General features: G+C 62.4%; 1 protein-coding gene across 1 annotated transcript in view; it reads right to left on the bottom strand.

The window, feature by feature from the left end:
* The window catches only part of LOC142486499 (ciliary microtubule associated protein 1A-like), a 70252-nt gene extending 64224 nt beyond the window's left edge, over positions 1-6028 (bottom strand). Inside the window, exon 1 of the mRNA XM_075585079.1 lies at positions 5810-6028. The gene's annotated coding sequence lies outside the window, so the exon portion shown is untranslated. The remainder of the gene's footprint in view (positions 1-5809) is intronic.
* Between the last annotated feature and the right edge of the window lie 6142 nt (positions 6029-12170).

Here is a 12170-nt window from a genome sequence, read left to right as displayed (position 1 = left end):
GGCAGTGAGAGATGAGGGGGGGCAGCGAGAGAGATGAGGGGGGGGGGCAGCGAGAGAGATGAGGGGGGGCAGCGAGAGAGATGAGGGGGGGCAGTGAGAGATGAGGGGGAGCAGTGAGAGATGAGGGGGAGCAGTGAGAGATGAGGGGGAGCAGTGAGAGATGAGGGGGAGCAGTGAGAGATGAGGGGGAGCAGTGAGAGATGAGGGGGCAGTGAGAGATGAGGGGGGCAGTGAGAGATGAGGGGGGGCAGTGAGATGAGGGGGGCAGTGAGAGATGAGGGGGGCAATGAGATGAGGGGGGCAGTGAGATGAGGGGGGCAGTGAGATGAGGGGGGCAGTGAGATGAGGGGGCAGTGAGATGAGGGGGAGCAGTGAGAGATGAGAGGGCAGTGAGAGATGAGGGGGGGGGCAGTGAGAGATGAGGGGGCAGTGAGAGATGAGGGGGGCAGTAGTGAGAGATGAGGGGGGCAGTAGTGAGAGATGAGGGGGGGCAGTGAGAGATGAGGGGGGGCAGTGAGAGATGAGGGGGGCAGTGAGAGATGAGGGGGGCAGTGAGAGATGAGGGGGGCAGTGAGAGATGAGGGGGCAGTGAGAGATGAGGGGGGGGGCAGTGAGAGATGAGGGGGGCAGTGAGAGATGAGGGGGGGGCAGTGAGAGATGAGGGGGGCAGTGAGAGATGAGGGGGGCAGTGAGAGATATGGGGGGGGCAGTGAGAGATATGGGGGGGGCAGTGAGATGAGGGGGGCAGTGAGAGATGAGGGGGGCAGTGAGATGAGGGGGGCAGTGAGATGAGGGGGAGCAGTGAGAGATGAGAGGGCAGTGAGAGATGAGGGGGGGGGCAGTGAGAGATGAGGGGGGGGGGCAGTGAGAGATGAGGGGGGGCAGTGAGAGATGAGGGGGGCAGTAGTGAGAGATGAGGGGGGGCAGTAGTGAGAGATGAGGGGGGGCAGTGAGAGATGAGGGGGCAGTGAGAGATGAGGGGGCAGTGAGAGATGAGGGGGGGGGCAGTGAGAGATGAGGGGGGCAGTGAGAGATGAGGGGGGCAGTGAGAGATATGGGGGGGCAGTGAGAGATATGGGGGGGCAGTGAGAGATGAGGGGGAGCAGTGAGAGATGAGGGGGAGCAGTGAGAGATGAGGGGGAGCAGTGAGAGATGAGGGGGCAGTGAGAGATGAGGGGGCAGTGAGAGATGAGGGGGAGCAGTGAGAGATGAGGGGGAGCAGTGAGAGATGAGGGGGGCAGTGAGAGATGAGGGGGAGCAGTGAGAGATGAGGGGGAGCAGTGAGAGATGAGGGGGAGCAGTGAGAGATGAGGGGGAGCAGTGAGAGATGAGAAGAAGCAGTGAGAGATGAGGGGGGCAGTGAGAGATGAGGGGGCAGCGAGAGAGATGAGGGGGGCAGCGAGAGATGAGGGGGGCAGTGAGAGATGAGGGGGGGCAGTGAGAGATGAGGGGGGCAGTGAGAGATGAGGGGGAGCAGTGAGAGATGAGGAGGAGCAGTGAGAGATGAGGGGGGCAGTGAGAGATGAGGGGTGCAGTGAGAGATGAGGGGGGCAGTGAGAGATGAGGGGGGCAGTGAGAGATGAGGGGGGGGGGCAGTGAGAGATGAGGGGGGGCAGTGAGAGATGAGTGGGGGGCAGTGAGAGATGAAGGGGGCAGTGAGAGATGAGTGGGGGGCAGTGAGAGATGAAGGGGGCAGTGAGAGATGAGGGGGGCAGTGAGAGATGAGGGGGCAGTGAGAGATGAGGGGGCAGTGAGAGATGAGGGGGCAGTGAGAGATGAGGGGGCAGTGAGAGATGAGGGGGCAGTGAGAGATGAGGGGGCAGTGAGAGATGAGGGGGCAGTGAGAGATGAGGGGGGCAGTGAGAGATGAAGGGGGGCAGTGAGAGAAGAGGGGGGGCAGTGAGAGATGAGGGGGGCAGTGAGAGATGAGGGGGGCAGTGAGAGATGAGGGAGCAGTGAGAGATGAGGGGGGGCAGTGAGAGATGAGGGGGTGCAGTGAGAGATGAGGGGGTGCAGTGAGAGATGAGGGGGTGCAGTGAGAGATGAGGGGGTGCAGTGAGAGATGAGGGGTGCAGTGAGAGATGAGGGGTGCAGTGAGAGATGAGGGGGGGCAGTGAGAGATGAGGGGGCAGTGAGAGGTGAGGGGGGCAGTGAGAGATGAAGGGGGGTTAGTGAGAGATGAAGGGGGAGCAGTGAGAGATGAGGGGGGCAGTGAGAGATGAGGGGGGCAGTAAGAGATGAGGGGGGCAGTAAGAGATGAGGGGGGCAGCGGAGAGATGAGGGGCAGCGAGAGATGAGGGGGGCAGTGAGAGATTAGGGGGTGCAGCGAGAGATATGGGGGGGCAGCGAGAGACCCTCAGTGAGAGATATGGGGGAGCAGTGAGAGATGAGAGGGGCAGTGAGAGATGAGGGGGCAGTGAGAGATGAGGGGGCAGTGAGAGATGAGGGGGCAGTGAGAGATGAGGGGGCAGTGAGAGATGAGGGGGGCAGTGAGAGATGAGGGGGCAGTGAGAGATGAGGGGGAGCAGTGAGAGATGAGGAGGAGCAGTGAGAGATGAGGAGGAGCAGTGAGAGATGAGGGGGGCAGTGAGAGATGAGGGGGGGGCAGTGAGAGATGAGGGGGGGCAGTAAGAGATGAGGGGGGGGCAGTGAGAGATGAAGGGCGGCAGTGAGAGATGAGGGGGGCAGTGAGAAATGAGGGGGCAGTGAGAGATGAGGGGGCAGTGAGAGATGAAGGGTGCAGTGAGAGATGAGGGGGGCAGTGAGAGATGGGTGGGCAGTGAGAGATGAAGGGGCAGTGAGAGATGAGGGGGGCAGTGAGAGATGAGGGGGAGCAGTGAGAGATGAGGGGGGTAGTGAGAGATGAGGGGGGGCAGTTAGAGATGAAGGGGGGCCGTGAGAGATGAGGGGGGGCAGTGAGAGTTGAGGGGGGCAGTGAGAGATGAGGGGGGCAGTGAGAGATGAGGGGGGCAGTGAGAGATGAGGGGGGCAGTGAGAGATGAGGGGGGCAGTGAGAGATGAGGGGGGCAGTGAGAGATGAGGGGGGCAGTGAGAGATGAAATGGGGCAGTGAGAGATGAAGGGGGGCAGTGAGAGATGAAGGGGGGCAGTGAGAGATGAAGGGGGGCAGTGAGAGATGAAGGGGGGGCAGTGAGAGATATGGGGGGCAGTGAGAGATATGGGGGGCAGTGAGAGATGAGGGGGGCAGTGAGAGATGAGGGGGGGCAGTGAGAGATGAAGGGGGGTTAGTGAGAGATGAAGGGGGGCAGTGAGAGATGAGGGGGGCAGTAAGAGATGAGGGGGGCAGTAAGAGATGAGGGGGGCAGTGAGAGATGAGGGGGGCAGTGAGAGATGAAGGGGGTAGTGAGAGATGAGGGGGGGCAGTGAGAGATGAAGGGGGGGCCGTGAGAGATGGGTGGGCCGTGAGAGATGGGTGGGCAGTGAGAGATGAAGGGGCAGTGAGAGATGAGGGGGGCAGTGAGAGATGAGGGGGAGCAGTGAGAGATGAGGGGGGTAGTGAGAGATGAGGGGGGGCAGTGAGAGATGAAGGGGGGCCGTGAGAGATGAGGGGGGGCAGTGAGAGTTGAGGGGGGCAGTGAGAGATGAGGGGGGGCAGTGAGAGATAAGGGGGGCAGTGAGAGATAAGGGGGGCAGTGAGAGATGAGGGGGCAGTGAGAGATGAGGGGGAGCAGTGAGAGATGAGGGGGAGCAGTGAGAGATATGGGGGGCAGTGAGAGATGAGGGGGGCAGTGAGAGATGAGGGGGGCAGTGAGAGATGAGGGGGGCAGTGAGAGATGAGGGGGGGCAGTGAGAGATGAGGGGGGGCAGTGAGAGATGAGCGGGGCAGTGAGAGATGAGGGGGGGCAGTGAGAGATGAGGGGGGGGCAGTGAGAGATGAGGGGGGGGCAGTGTGTGTCCCGGGGGGGGGGGGCAGTGTGTGTCCCGGGGGGGGACAGTGTGTGTCCCGGGGGGGGGGGCAGTGTGTGTCCCGGGGGGGGGGCAGTGTGTGTCCCGGGGGGGGGGGGCAGTGTGTGTCCCGGGGGGGGGGGGGGCAGTGTGTGTCCCGGGGGGGGGGGCAGTGTGTGTCCGGGGGGGGGGGCAGTGTGTGTCCCGGGGAGGGGGCAGTGTGTGTCCCGGGGAGGGGGCAGTGTGTGTCCCGGGGAGGGGGCAGTGTGTGTCCCGGGGAGGGGGCAGTGTGTGTCCCGGGGAGGGGCAGTGTGTGTCCCGGGGAGGGGGCAGTGTGTGTCCCGGGGAGGGGGCAGTGTGTGTCCCGGGGAGGGGGCAGTGTGTGTCCCGGGGAGGGGGCAGTGTGTGTCCGGGGAGGGGGCAGTGTGTGTCCCGGGGAGGGGGCAGTGTGTGTCCCGGGGAGGGGGCAGTGTGGGTGTCCCGGGGAGGGGGCAGTGTGTGTCCCGGGTAGGGGGCAGTGTGTGTCCCGGGGAGGGGGCAGTGTGTGTCCCGGGGAGGGGGCAGTGTGTGTGTCGGGGAGGGGGCAGTGTGTGTGTCGGGGAGGGGCAGTGTGTGTGTCGGGGAGGGGGCAGTGTGTGTGTCGGGGAGGGGCAGTGTGTGTGTCGGGGAGGGGGCAGTGTGTGTGTCGGGGAAGGGGCAGTGTGTGTCCCGGGGAGGGGGCAGTGTGTGTCCCGGGGGGGGGGGGCAGTGTGTGTCCCGGGGGGGGGGCAGTGTGTGTCCCGGGGGGGGGGGCAGTGTGTGTCCCGGGGGGGGGCAGTGTGTGTCCCGGGGGGGGGGCAGTGTGTGTCCCGGGGGGGGGGGCAGTGTGTGTCCCGGGGGGGGGCAGTGAGAGATGGGGGGGAGGCAGTGTGTGTCCCGGGGGGGGGGGGGGCAGTGTGTGTCCCGGGGGGGGGGCAGTGTGTGTCCCGGGGGGGGGGGGCAGTGTGTGTCCGGGGGGGGGGCAGTGTGTGTCCCGTGGGGGGGGGCAGTGTGTGTCCCGTGGGGGGGGGGCAGTGTGTGTCCCGGGGGGGTGGGCAGTGTGTGTCCCGGGGGGGTGGGGCAGTGTGTGTCCCGGGGGGGGGGCAGTGTGTGTCCCGGGGGGGGGGCAGTGTGTGTCCCGGGGGGGGGGGCAGTGTGTCCCGGGGGGTGGGCAGTGTGTGTCCCGGGGGGGTGGGCAGTGTGTAGTCCCGGGGGGGGGGCAGTGTGTGTCCCGGGGGGGGGGCAGTGTGTGTCCCGGGGGGGGCAGTGTGTGTCCCGGAGGGGGCCGTGAGAGATGGGGGGGAGGCAGTGAGAGATGAGGGGAGGCAGTGAGAGATGAGGGGGGGCAGTGTGTGTCCCGGGGGGGCAGTGTGTGTCCCGGGGGGGCAGTGTGTGTCCGGGGGGGGGGGCAGTGTGTGTCCGGGGGGGGGCAGTGTGTGTCCCGTGGGGGGGGGCAGTGTGTGTCCCGTGGGGGGGGGCAGTGTGTGTCCCGGGGGGGTGGGCAGTGTGTGTCCCGGGGGGGTGGGCAGTGTGTGTCCCGGGGGGGGGGGCAGTGTGTGTCCCGGGGGGGGGGCAGTGTGTGTCCCGGGGGGGGGGGGCAGTGTGTCCCGGGGGGGTGGGCAGTGTGTGTCCCGGGGGGGTGGGCAGTGTGTGTCCCGGGGGGGGGGGCAGTGTGTGTCCCGGGGGGGGGGCAGTGTGTGTCCCGGGGGGGGGCAGTGAGTGTCCGGAGGGGGCCGTGAGAGATGGGGGGGAGGCAGTGAGAGATGAGGGGAGGCAGTGAGAGATGAGGGGGGGCAGTGTGTGTCCCGGGGGGGCAGTGTGTGTCCCGGGGGGGCAGTGTGTGTCCCGGGGGGGGGGGGGGGGCAGTGTGTGTCCCGGGGTCTCACCTCTCTCCCGGTGCCGGTGCCCTCTCGCTGTGTCCGCTCCCCGGCTCTGGCCGCTCCGCCCCCGGGCCTGTGGATTTAGTCTCCGCCATTGTTTACCGTCTCCTGGTAACCGGACGCCGGCTGCCACGCAACTGCTACCATGGCAACGGCGCAGAGTGCCCCCATATGGAAGTATGCGCACGCGCACGGGAAGTGTCCCCGGCTCCGCCCCATACAGACGAAGTGACGATCCTTATCCACACGCATGCGCAGTGACGTTCAATACACACGCAGGCGCAGAGAGTTTGGTTCAGACCGCATCCAGTGCCTGGCAGCGTGATCCTCAGGCGCAGTGTTCCGCTTACCCAGGGACCCGGGGGAGAACGCGTCACGTGACCCCACCTCCGCGTCACGTGACCCCACCTCCGCGTCACGTGACCCCACCCCCGCGTCGCGTGACCCCACATCCGCGTCGCGTGCCCCACATCCGCGTCGCGTGACCCTACATCCGCGTCGCGTGATCCCACCTCCGAGTCGCGTGACCCCACCTCCGCGTCGCGTGACCCCACCCCCACGTCGCGTGATCCCACCCCCGCGTCGCGTGACCCCACCTCCGAGTCGCGTGACCCCACCCCCCGCGTCGCGTGACCCCACCCCCGCGTCGCGTGATCCCACCCCCGCGTCGCGTGACCCCACCTCCGAGTCGCGTGACCCCACCCCCGCGTCGCGTGACCCCACCCCCGCGTCGCGTGATCCCACCCCCGCGTCGCGTGACCCCCACCTCCGCGTCGCGTGACCCCACCCCCGCGTCGCGTGACCCCACCCCCCGCGTCGCGTGACCCCACCCCCCGCGTCGCGTGACCCCACCCCCGCGTCGCGTGACCCCACCCCCGCGTCGCGTGACCCCACATCCGCGTCGCGTGACCCCACAATCCGCGTCGCGTGACCCCACCCCCGCGTCGCGTGACCCCACCCCCGAGTCGCGTGACCCCACCCCCGCAACGCGTGACCCCACCCCCGCGTCGCGTGACCCCACCCCCGCGTCGCGTGACCCCACCTCCGCGTCGCGTGACCCCACCCCCGCGTCGCGTGACCCCACCTCCGCGTCGCGTGACCCCACCTCCGCGTCGCGTGACCCCACCCCCGCGTCGCGTGACCCCACCCCCGCGTCGCGTGACCCCACCCCCGCGTCGCGTGACCCCACCCCCGCGTCGCGTGACCCCACCTCCGCGTCGCGTGACCCCACCCCCGCGTCGCGTGACCCCACCCCCGCGTCGCGTGACCCCACCCCCGCGTCGCGTGACCCCACCCCCGCGTCGTGTGACCCCACCCCCGCGTCGTGTGACCCTCAGGCGCAATGTTCCGCTTATATAATATTTATATTACAACTTTAAAAAAAATAAAAATTTCATACATAATTCACAATCTATACACACAGACACACACACACACACACACACACACACACACACACACACACACACACACACACACACACACACAGTACCTTCACTCACAGACACACAAACACACACACACAGTACCTTCACACAAACACACACACAGTACCTTCACTCACAGCACACACACACACACACACACACACACACATATACACACACACACACAGTACCTTCACTCACAGCACACACACACACACACACACACACAGTACCTTCACTCACAGACACACAAACACACACAGTACCTTCACACAAACACACACACAGTACCTTCACTCACAGCACACACACACACACACATATACACACACACACAGTACCTTCACTCACAGCACACACACACACACACACACACACAATACCTTCACTCACAGCACACACACACACACACACACACACACAGTACCTTCACTCACAGCACACACAGTACCTTCACTCACAGCACACACACACACACACACACACACACACACACACACACACACACACACACACACACACACACACACACACACAGTACCTTCACTCACAGCACACACAGTACCTTCACTCACAGCACACACACACACACACACACACACACACACACACACACACACACACACACACACACACACACACACACACACACACACACACACACACACACACACACACACAGTACCTTCACTCACAGCACACACACACACACAGTACCTTCACTCACAGCACACACACACACAGTACCTTCACTCACAGCACACACACACACAGTACCTTCACTCACAGCACACACACACACACACACACCCCCGCGTCGTGTGACCCCACATCCGCGTCGTGTGACCCCGACCTCCGCGTCGTGTGACCCACCTCTGCGTCGTGACCCCATCCCCACGTCGTGTGATCCGACCTCCGCGTTGTGTGATCCCACATCCGCGTCGTGTGATCCGACCTCCGCGTCGTGTGACCCCACATCCGCGTCGTGTGACCCCACCTCCGCGTCGTGTGACCCCACATCCGCGTCGTGTGACCCCACATCCGCGTCGTGTGACCCCACCCCCGCGTCGTGTGACCCCACCCCGAGTCGTGTGACCCCACCCCCGCGTCGTGTGACCCCACCCCCGAGTCGTGTGACCCCACCCCCGAGTCGTGTGACCCCACCCCCGAGTCGTGTGACCCCATCTCCGCGTCGTGTGACCCCACCCCCGAGTCGTGTGACCCCACCCCCGCGTCGTGTGACCCCACCCCCGAGTCGTGTGACCCCACCCCCGTGTCGTGTGACCCCACCCCCGAGTCGTGTGACCCCACCCCCGCGTCGTGTGACCCCACCCCCGAGTCGTGTGACCCCACCCCCGAGTCGTGTGACCCCACCCCCGCGTCGTGTGACCCTCAGGCGCAGTGTTCCGCTTATATAATATTTATATTACAACTTTTAAAAAAAAAAATATTTCATACATAATTCACAATCTATACACACAGACACACAAACACACATACACACACACACACACACACACACACACACACACACACACACACACACACACACACACAGTACCTTCACTCACAGACACACAAACACACACACAGTACCTTCACTCACAGACACACAAACACACACACACACAGTACCTTCACTCACAGCACACACACACACATATACACACACACACACACAGTACCTTCACTCACAGCACACACACACACACACACACACACACACACACACACACACACACACACACAACCTTCACTCACAGCACACACACACACAACCTTCACTCACAGCACACACACACAATACCTTCACTCACAGCACACACACACACACACACACACACACACACACACACACACACACACAGTACCTTCACTCACAGCACACACACATACACACACACACACACGCAGTACCTTCACTCACAGCACACACACACACACACACACACACACAGTACCTTCACTCACAGCACACACAGTACCTTCACTCACAGCACACACACACACACACACAGTACCTTCACTCACAGCACACACACACACACACACACACACACACACACAGTACCTTCACTCACAGCACACACACACACACAGTACCTTCACTCACAGCACACACACACACAAACAGTACCTTCACTCACAGCACACACACACACACACACACAGTACCTTCACTCACAGCACACACACACACACACACACACACACACACACACAGTACCTTCACTCACAGCACACACACACACACACAGTACCTTCACTCACAGCACACACACACACACAGTACCTTCACTCACAGCACACACACATACACACACACACACACACACACACACGCAGTACCTTCACTCACAGCACACACACACACAGTACCTTCACTCACAGCACACACAGTACCTTCACTCACAGCACACACACACACACACACACAGTACCTTCACTCACAGCACACACACACACACACACACACACAGTACCTTCACTCACAGCACACACACACACACACACACACACAGTACCTTCACTCACAGCACACACACACACAAACAGTACCTTCACTCACAGCACACACACACACACACACAGTACCTTCACTCACAGCACACACACACACACAGTACCTTCACTCACAGCACACACACACACACACACACACACACACACACACACACACACACAGTACCTTCACTCACAGCACACACACACACAGTACCTTCACTCACAGCACACACACACACACACACCCCCGCGTCGTGTGACCCCACCCCTGCGTCGTGGGACCCCATCCCCACGTCGTGTGATCCGACCTCTGCGTCGTGTGACCCCACATCCGCGTCGTGTGACCCCACCTCCGCGTCGTGTGACCCACCTCTGCGTCGTGACCCCATCCCTGCGTCGGGTGACCCCACCCCCGCGTCGGGTGACCCCACCTCCGCGTTGTGGGACCCCATCCCCGCGTCGTGTGACCCGACCTCCGCGTCGTGTGACCTCATCCCAGCGTCATGTGACCCGACCTCCGCGTCGTGTGACCCCACATCCGCGTCGTGTGACCCCACATCCGCGCCGTGTGACCCCACATCCGCGTCGTGTGACCCGACCTCCGCGTCGTGTGACCCCACCCCCGCGTCGTGTGACCCCACCCCCGAGTCGTGTGACCCCACCCCCGCGTCGTGTGACCCCACCCCCGAGTCGTGTGACCCCACCCCCGAGTCGTGTGACCCCACCCCCGCGTCGTGTGACCCTCAGGCGCAGTGTTCCGCTTATATAATATTTATATTACAACTTTAAAAAAAAAAAATATTTCATACATAATTCACAATCTATACACACAGACACACAAACACACATACACACACACACACACACACACACACACACACACACACACACACACAGTACCTTCACTCACAGACACACACACAGTACCTTCACTCACAGCACACACACACACATATACACACACACATACTCACACACACACAGTACCTTCACTCACAGCACACACACACACACACACACACACACACACACACACCCTTCACTCACAGCACACACACACAATACCTTCACTCACAGCACACACACACACACACACACACACACACACACACAGTACCTTCACTCACAGCACACACACACACACACACACACACACACACACACACACACACACACACACACACACACACACACACACACAGTACCTTCACTCACAGCACACACAGTACCTTCACTCACAGCACACACACACACACACACAGTACCTTCACTCACAGCACACACACACACACACACACACAGTACCCTCACTCACAGCACACACACACACACACACACAGTACCTTCACTCACAGCACACACACACACACACACACACACACAGTACCTTCACTCACAGCACACACACACACAGTACCTTCACTCACAGCACACACACACACAGTACCTTCACTCACAGCACACACACACACACACACACACACACACACACAGTACCTTCACTTAACACACACACAGTACCTTCACTCACAACACACACACAGTACCTTCACTCACAACACACACACACAGTACCTTCACTTAACACACACACAGTACCTTCACTCACAACACACACACACACACACACACACAGTACCTTCACTCACAACACACACACAGTACCTTCACTCACAGCACGCGCACACACACACACACACACACACACGTGCATTTAAAAAAAAAAATCTCCGGGTTGGCCGTCAGTCGAAGGTGGCAGCCCTGTGCGGCACATGCGCACGCGCACGGCCGCAAACAGTATACAACGACCCTTGCCCAGTTACTTCCAGGGACCCCGGGGGGAGAACGCGTCGTGTGACCCCATCACTGCGTCGTGTGACCCGACCTCCGCGTCGTGTGACCCCACCCTCGCGTCGTGTGACCCCACCCCCGCGTCGTGTGACCCCACCCTCGCGTCATGTGACCCCATCACCGCGTCGTGTGACCCGACCTCCGCGTCGTGTGACCCCACCCCCGCGTCGTGTGACCCCACCCCCGCGTCGTGTGACCCCACCTCCGTGTTGTGTGACCCCACATCCGCGTCGTGTGACCCCACATCCGCGTCGTGTGACCCCACATCCGCGTCGTGTGACCCCACCTCCGCGTCGTGTGACCCACCTCTGCGTCGTGACCCCATCCCTGCGTCGGGTGACCCCACCCCGCGTCGGGTGACCCCACCTCCGCGTCGTGGGACCCCATCCCCGCGTCGTGTGACCCGACCTCCGCGTCGTGTGACCCCATCCCAGCGTCATGTGACCCGACCTCCGCGTCGTGTGACCCCACCCCCGCGTCGTGTGACCCCACCCCCGCGTCGTGTGACCCCACCCCCGCATAGTGTGACCCCACCCCCGCGTCGTGGGACCCCATCCCCGCGTCGTGTGACCCGACCTCCGCGT

Source organism: Ascaphus truei, unplaced genomic scaffold (assembly GCF_040206685.1).
Source record: "Ascaphus truei isolate aAscTru1 unplaced genomic scaffold, aAscTru1.hap1 HAP1_SCAFFOLD_909, whole genome shotgun sequence".
Classification (NCBI taxonomy): domain Eukaryota; kingdom Metazoa; phylum Chordata; class Amphibia; order Anura; family Ascaphidae; genus Ascaphus; species Ascaphus truei.
The sequence above is the reverse complement of the archived record's forward strand: the minus strand, read 5'-3'. Positions and strand labels throughout refer to the sequence as shown.